The following is an 8,635-nucleotide window of genomic DNA, read 5'->3' on the forward strand; positions in this document are numbered from 1 at the left end:
ATACGTGTGTGTCCTCCCTGCAGTAATGCAGACCCCATACAATTAAGCCTGCTGCTAGCACACTCACCACCAACTCGATGCAACGTGGAGCTGGGCCGAAACTTACAATGAGCCCCCTCTCTTCCAGTAGACAGTAGCCCTCACATTCCTTTCCCCTAACTGCAGATTTCCCAGGAAAAGAATGTCCCTACAGTCATATACAGACACACTGGAGGAACACTTGAGTTCACAAATACAGTATCTCAATGGGGCAATCGCCTGTGAAAATGAGCGACTTGGCATGTGCATCTCTAAAACCCTAGCACTGCCTTCGTAGCCAGACTGGGAAGATGTTGGTTCTGCCGCTACAGGCATCTGAGCTAACTAAAAGCCCGGGCAAGCCGACCAGGGCTAGATACAGTAGCTCACACTGCCATGCAGTCTTTTCCAAGTTCCAAGTTTGTTTGTTTGTTTGTTTGTTTGTTTGTTTGTTTGTTTGTTTGCAAGGTTTCTTACCCACCCAAGGTCCCAGGGCAGGTTGCAAGCAATAGAAAACAACAATGATAAAAACAGATGCAATTGTAAAATGGACAGAGCAACATACATTCAGCAGAAGAAGTGGGTCCATCAATACAAAAGAGAGAAACTGTCAAAAGGTCAAGGTAAGGAGGTGCATTTTCAGCATGCAACAAAGCTGTGCAATGAAGGTGCCAAACTGATACTGATGCCCTGGAAAGATAAGTGTATGGCTCCATTTGTAATCAATGGGTGGAAGCTATGATGACCCTTGCGGCTTATAGATGTGCACCTCGTGTGGACAAATATAATGACATTTGGAACGCATTTGTATATAATATCGTCAGTTAGCTCAGTTGGTTGAGGTTGAGGCTCTCAATTCCTTGGCTATTCAAGGGATGTGGAGCCAGATGCTGTTGAATGCCAACTCCCATCAGCTCTAGCCAGCATGGCCAATCGCCAGGGGTGATGGGAGCTGGCGTCCAACATCATCTGGAGGGCCACAGGTTTGCCCAGTCCTGCCCTAAACAAACCCACTAGAGAAGACATTGTACTTGATTGTATACAAGCATAACATTTCACTGAGCAATTCATAATCAAAACAGAAAAATCTGCCATTGTCTCTTCTTCTACGCCAAACATACCACATTTAATGAGACTATAAAGGATAAAATATAGCTCAGGATTTCTGAAATGATGCATGTCGTTTTAGGGAGAATGGCTTTTGTAAAGCATTATTCTACAGCCACACTCCTCTGTTTGTTCCCCTTGAGGTTTGGGGCTTCTTCAGACCACCTGTTTATCCATTCATCCTGATTGATTTTCCGGGAGACTAGATGAAGTTGCCTATTTAATTAGCATTGCCTTGATTTGTTTGCGGGGAGGTTAGATGGTACTACGTCAAAGCAAGGGTTGCAAATTCCTGTGCATTTTCCTGTCACTTTCCTTATCGCATAAAATCTAATCTTTTGAGGAAGTGAGTTTGTTGCAATAAAAACCTTCCCATCAACTATAATTGTGCAACCTGAATTTGCCAGAATCCCATTCGAAAATAGTCTCAGTCCAGAATTGTCCTGTGCCTGGTCTTTATTGAGCATTCATTATTATTTGTTTAAAGGGTGGTTATTGATTAGTATTCATCCTGATTTTCTTTGGGGGCATTTATACACCTTCTAATTAACAATTTGTTAATTCCACACTTTTTGGAACATTTTCCCTGTTACTTTCCTAACTGCAAAAAGACAGTGTTGTCGTTTTTAAGAGGATTTGTTGTGACAGAGCTACAGAGTGCTGTATTCCACCTTAATTGCAGAAAATAACTATGCACTTGAATGCCACAGAAAGATGACAGTCTTGAAGCACCCCTGGTCTATGGAGGTGGGTTTGAATTAGCACCATTAGAAATAATTTTTTGGAATGACCCAGATTTAGTTCACTTTAAAAGGGGACGAGTTTAAAAGGAAGCGACAGCAGCTCTAATGTGAAGTTTTACAAACTGACACACTGAAATCGCAGTGGGCGGCACACTGAGGACAAAATGTTTCAAATTAGTATTTCATTCCAAAAGGCTCTTACGATAGAAGAGTCGGTAAGGTGATGGCTGAATTATACATAGAGTTTCTCTGATTTCTCTCTGTCATGGGTCATGCTAGCTGCTAGAGTAACTTCAATATTTAATTCTTCCTGCTAAACAGAGGAATGTTTGCCTCGTTTTCACTTCCTGGACAGAGCTGAGAGCAGCATTTTGAACCTCACAACGACCTTGTAAAGCAGGCCAAGCCAAACATTAGGGTGCCTAGCAGAGCAGAAATTCGAATCCAGATTCTGCAAATCCAATTTTCAGACACAGAGGGGGCTAACAGTTGGTCAAGGAGATACTGTTGTTATCTGGTCTCTGATGATGAATCCACCAACTTTTGATAAAGACGTAGAATAATAATAATTATTATTATTTTACACTTTTGCTCCCAACAAATAGAAAATAGCATGTGAGAGATATAGCACATACACCAGACTTCCTCAGCTTGGTGCCCTCCTGCTGTTTTTGGACTGCAACTCCCATCATCCTGGACCAGAGGCAATGATGGCTGGGGCTGATGGGAGTTGGAGTGCAAAACATCTGGGGGACACATCTGAGGTTGCAGAAGGCTGACTTCCAGTTTCCCACAAAAATAGAGAAGCTGTCAATGTCTGCTTTAGTCTGTGCATCACAATGGAGTATTAGGTCCAGTTAGGACCTCTGCCTAAGCCTAGTATTTGTTTCAAAGAGCTGACAGAGGGCTCGTTCACACTTCCCCTTGACCCAGGCCTAGAAAACATGTGTCTAAGAGACTTTTCATTTGTCCTGCTGCTTTACTTGGGAAAAACTCACTGTTTACCACTGAATTAGAATAAATGTCAAGCTATGGGGGTGAGTGGGTGGAACTGACGTTTGTTCCATTTCAGTGGTGGGCAGCAGGTTTTTTTCTGGGGAAAGCAAGAGTGGACAAGCCCACAGACACTCAGGGATGGAATTATTCCATTACAAATGGGAGTCCAGCTACGTCTGAGGTGCTTCCAGATGACCTGCTGGCCATTCAATGAACATTCACTCTGATTTGCTTGTGAGAAGGCTAGATGATGTTGCATCACAGTTATCCCACACTTATCATTGCATTTCCCCATCACTTTCCTTACTGCAAAAAAGTCAGGTATTTGGCAGGAGAAGGAGGTTTGTCGTGTAAGACCACCTAATCAGTTTTAACTGCACAATCTGAATTTGCAATTATGTGACAGAATCACCAACCTAAAATGGCAACAGTCTGGAAGTGTCCATGAAGGACTAAAGATTTGCCATCCTGCACATCGACATATGTGTAGCTTTTTGGATCAAAAATTATTTCATTAATTTGTGTCGGTGGGGTTGGGAATCAATGGAAGGGATTGTTATGCAACTGGCAAAAAACAATTAGATGTTTTAAAATGTGAATTTTCTAGGCTAGAGATACGAAAGTGCATGTGTTTGACACTGAGGTAGAGGGTGGAAACTGTTTAGGAAGAAATCACTCTGTGGATTCTTCTGAGTAATTCTCAGGATTCCCAGCTGCCTGGTGTTATCGGAGGCACTGCTAAGAGCCAGTTGCCTCTAAAATAAGCCTGTTTATACTTTTGAAAGGAGAGTAGTGAATGGATAGCATCTCACTCACTCACAAACCCTCACGTTCTGCAATCTGAATGATAGCAGACTGCTGGATTGCACAGGCTGAAGGTTACTCATATTAAAAGGCACACTGTGGCCTAGTGCGAAAAGTTGTGGCTGGCATATAAAGCTTAAAACAAGCCATGGTTCTATATAAATCAAGGGGAAACTCTCTCTCTCTCTCTCTCTCTCTCTCTCTCTCTCTCTCTCTCTCTCTCTTTCCCACTCATAAATTGCCTGACAAAGGGTTTTACTGCAGGACTTAATTTGCGTCCTGGTTGTCAACATGGCCCAGTTGTGAGGGCCTGAGAAAGCTATGCTGGTCACATGAGATGGCTGCCTCCTCCTTCTCCTCAGCAAGAAAGGACAGTGGCTCCATTTGTCTTCAAGATCTGTCTCCAATTAGAGAAAGAGGAGAGCTTTTTCAACCAGCTTGCTACCCGTTCCCTCGGCTTTTTCATGACGCATCATAGGAGAATGCATTTAAAAGCGGAATGCAAAGAGCATAGGCAAGGAGACAAGAGAGCAATTGTGTGGAGGCAGGACTCACAACAGGCCTGTCCGTTTTTTTCATGCTTCCCTTTCTTCTTCTTCTTCTGCCTGCCTGCCTTCTTCCCTGGCTCCTCTCTCTTAACGCAAAAATATTTCAACAGCTTCTGCAGTGGGCGAGGGCCCTTTTACCTGAGGGAAGAAAAGCACTCATCCCCATGTGCACAAAAATACAGTTATCACACAGAGACCTGCAATGCTGTTCATATGGCTTATTAGTAGTAGTATGTAGTACAATATTAGTATTAGTATATGCTGCCGATCCGGCTGGGTTGCCCCAGCCTCTCTGGGGGTGGATCCCAACAGATGATAAATGCCGTATTGATTTGTTAATAATATAACATGACTTTTGCTGCAATTATTATGTTTAGCTTATTTTTGTTAATAGTGGTTTATAGATTGCAGTCATTTTAATGATGACTTGTAAATTATTTCATATGATTTATGCCAGATTTGTGATGTTTCATTCTGTTTTGTTCTGTTATTGTTATTTATTGTTTGCAAGCTGCTTTCAGATCCATTTGAATGAAAAGCAGCACAGAAGTACAGTCAATCAACCATTCCATCAATTGAAGAAGTACTTTACCTCCTCTGAAGATGAACGGGCAACTGCCCCGCCAGGATATCGTACAGGGCAAGGTAGCAAGAACGTACCCTGTTGCTCCTTCCCGTCAGAGACACACACTTGGGGCAGAAAGTTACATGCCGAGGGATGCACACACAAACAGCAATTTTGTTTTATGCTGTTTCGGAACAGTCTTGTGCCCTTCAGATGATTTGGTCTACAAGCCCCATCAACTTTGCTTGTTGGCTGTGCCTGATGGGAGTTGCAGTAGTCCAACAACAACTGAAGGGCATCAGATGGATGAAGACTTGCTGTAGAGGGTAGGTAAAGATAAAGGTAAGGGACCTCTGGATGGTTAAGTCCAGTCAAAGACGACTATGGGGTTGTGGCGCTCATCTCACTTCAGGCCAAGGGAGCTGGCATTTGTCCACCAGATAGCTTTCCGGGTCATGGGGCCAGCATGACTAAGCCGCTTCTGGCACAACGGAACAACCATGACAAGTGCCAGAGCACACAGAAAAGCCATTTACCTTCCCGCCACAGCAGTACCTATTTATCTACTTGCACTGGTGTGCTTTTGAATTGCTAGATTGCAGGAGCCGTGACAGAGCTACAGGAGCTCATCCCATCATGCAGATTCGAACTGCCAACCTTCTGATCGGCAAGCCCAAGAGGCTCAGTGGTTTAGACCACAGCACCACCCGCGTCCCATGCTGAGGGTAGGACCCAAACCAATATGCTGGAATTGCAAGAATGGACACTTGGAATAATTTATTGATGGTACAAGGTGTTCAAAAGTGGCTGCGTCAGAAGGGGGTAGGCTCTCCCCCGTTAGAGAAGGACTGGATGGCTACCTTTCAGGGATCCTGGCTGCAGATTTATTGCATTGGTGGCAGGTTGGGTTTGATGACCTTCGAGGTCCCTTCCAACTGGTAAACATCTAGCAAGAAGCACATAGCATGGCCTCTTTGTGCCCAGAGACTTTGTCCACCTTTGCCACTCCAAGGAACTAGGGGAGACCCTGATGGCTAGCAGCACCAGAAGCTGGGACCAGGGATGTACACTCAGCCATGAAGCTCACTGGGTGACCTTGGCCCAGCCTCTTGTCTCTCTGCCTAACCTACCTCACAGGGTTGTTGTGAACATGAAATGGAGCAGGGGAAGAACTGTATACGCCACCTTGAGCTTCTTGGAGGAGAGGTTGGGTATGAATGTGTGGCCCCATTAGCACTATGCATTTAAAGCAGTATCATACTGCTGAAAGTATTCACAGCTTCCCTCCAAAATTCCCAGGAACTATAGTTGGTTGTGGGTGCAGAGAGCTGGTAAAAGACTACTCTTCCCCTCATCTGTGCTACAATTCCCAGAATTCCCTGGAAAGAGGGACTGCCTGTGAAGCTGCTCTGGATGTAGTAGTTCTCTGAGGGGAATAACAGACTAGTTTGTAGGATTTTTTTTTGGGGGGGGGGATTCATGACTGTTTAAAGGTGTACGGCAATGCTTTATATGGGGCCTCATACATAACAGCAGGGTCTATGCTAGGTCCCTGGCAAAGTGCTGTAATAGTGAGACTGACTGTTGATTTACACTCACACTCCCTTGACGGGAGGCAGTGCCTGGGTCTGAGAATCCGCACACCAATTTCAATTTTCCAAATGGCAGAAAGCAAGGCTATATCAGGTGCACTGTGGGAAAATCAAAAGAATGGTCAGCTTCCCTGCCACACGAAGGGGAACAAACAGGGCAAGCAGGTTGCACAGAAGCACTGGTATGCCCCTATGACACACTGCAGTCTAAATCACTGAGCCTCTTAGGCTTGCCAGTCAGAAGGCTGGCGGTTCAAATCTCCGAGATGGATTGAGCTCCCGTTGCTCTGTCCCAGCTCCTGCCAACCTAGCAGTTCAAAAGCACATCAAAGTGCAAGTAGATAAATAGGTACCACAGGAGCGGGAAGGTAAACAGAATTTCCGTGTGCTCTGGCATCCGTCATGGTGTTCTGTTGCACCAGTAGCGGTTTAGTCCTGCTGGCCACGTGACCCAGAAAGCTGTCTGTGGACAAACGCCGGCTCCCTTGGCCTGAAAGCAAGATGAGTGCTGCAACCCCATAGTCGCCTTTGACTGGATTTAACTGTCCAGGGGTCCTTTACCTTTTTTTTTTTTAACCTTACGGCAGCATTTGAGCCCCCAGAAGTCACCTGGGGGTGCGGAGCTGCCTAACAGCCAACTTGTGTAGGCTCATTTTCCCAGGCAAATGATAACAGTTCCCACTGAATTCCCACCACCACCAGTGACTTCGGTGACTGATTTGGAACCGTTTATTGGAAATTTTATGAGGACCTGGCAGCGTGCATCCTGTTTTAAAGCTGCCACCAACATGCCAGAGAAATTAAGGCGAAGAATATTTGCACGCTCCCTACTCACAGACCCTGAGCGCTTAATTAGGGAGTGTGCTTGTAAAGGGGACCCTAATGTGGGCTGGCTGCTTAACATTTCCAATGCTGATTTTTTATTATCAGAATCCACCTGATAAGAGCAGGTGACTGTTATTTTATTGGAGAGGTTTCCTCTTAAGGAATTTATTGCTGATCCTCCCTCTGCACACACCCCCCCCTGCCCAACCGCTCCATCAATTACAGGAACTGGGCTTTACGGCCCTGAACAAATTGCTTTGTGAGAGCGTAATGGATGTACACAAGAACATATTATGTTCTCAGCAGCAGGCTCTGTTAAAAGGCATTGCTGAAAATGCATAGGTCAGAAGAGATAAATGGGGGACAAGCGATGGTGTGGGGAGGATAGTGACAACGAACAGCAAAGTCATTCTACAAGAAACAGAAGAAACAACATCCATGCTGCTGAGCCCCACCTTATCAAACTGTCCCTGTGGCGTTCGGAAGCAGAGAATAAGCCTTGCATGTGTAACGTAAGAAGAGCCCTATTGGATCAGGGCCCAGGGAGCCTCTAACCCAGCAACCTGTTTTCACAGCAGCTACCCAGATCCCTGTGGGATGCATGCAAAGAGGACCCTGAGTGCAGGAGCAACTCTCCTCTCCTGTAAACCACAGGTTTACAACTGGTAAAAACTGGGTGGAGCAACTTACACAGCTCTTACCTTCGCACAGTTAGCTCCATACCAGTCCTGCAAGACCCAGAGGTGTCTATCTGCACATCTCTTCAATCTTCACCCAGGCAAGCAAGAGGTGTGATCCCAGTTCAAGAGTGCATCTTGTCACCCAGCAGTGAATTAATCAATTTGCCTCATGACACATCTTACGCACATAAAGGAGCACGTGGAACAGAGTCTCAGAAGCTGGGCCTGAGGTTCCTTACTCCTGCTTTGCAATTCTGTCTTTCCTCCTGCACGAAGAAGGAAAATGCCCTACACCACAGCCAAAGACTTCCAAGCATAGATTCTGGTGCAAGCAGTAGCAATCTGCCATCTGTTATCCAAACAAGGCAGAAAGCCAATATGCAGTCCTCTAGCTCCCCTGAAGAAATAAGACCACGCTAGCTTGGGAAAAAGGGCAGCAGCAAGCTTTTCATTTCTGCTCTTTGACTGGAATGGGGGAATAGATAACTGTATTTCCTTCCGAAGGTTTCCTTACTCTTTGGAAATGTTTTGAAGCAGAACAGGCTGCAAAACTGTTGCATGTGTTTGTTTGTTTGTTTGTTTGTTTGTTTAATGAATTTTTCCTTAATAACATTCTGATAGCTTTACACACATAATTAAAAATCTCTTCCCGCATGGAGATGTTGCACTAACTGTCAGAATGCAAGCCTTCCAACGCCTAGTGCTGAACAGCAAACAGACGGTGGCCGGCTCTAGACATTGATGCGTCACATTCTGA

At 45.2% G+C, this 8,635-nt stretch overlaps 1 protein-coding gene across 3 annotated transcripts in view; it reads right to left on the bottom strand.

The window, feature by feature from the left end:
- Positions 1-8,429, bottom strand: part of GPR50 (G protein-coupled receptor 50) — a 68,087-nt gene extending 59,658 nt beyond the window's left edge. Inside the window, exons 1-2 of one of the 3 annotated variants that reach the window (XR_013835042.1) lie at positions 7,900-8,429; positions 3,908-4,354 (exon numbers count right to left, since the gene is read on the bottom strand). The gene's annotated coding sequence lies outside the window, so the exon portion shown is untranslated. Of the gene's footprint in view, positions 1-3,907; positions 4,355-7,899 lie in introns of those variants that run through there. The other 2 variants (XM_079962931.1, XM_079962933.1) reach the window with 2 other exon arrangements.
- Between the last annotated feature and the right edge of the window lie 206 nt (positions 8,430-8,635).

The sequence above is a fragment of the Podarcis cretensis genome, assembly GCF_951804945.1.
Source record: "Podarcis cretensis genome assembly, chromosome: Z".
NCBI classification, from domain to species: Eukaryota; Metazoa; Chordata; class Lepidosauria; order Squamata; family Lacertidae; genus Podarcis; species Podarcis cretensis.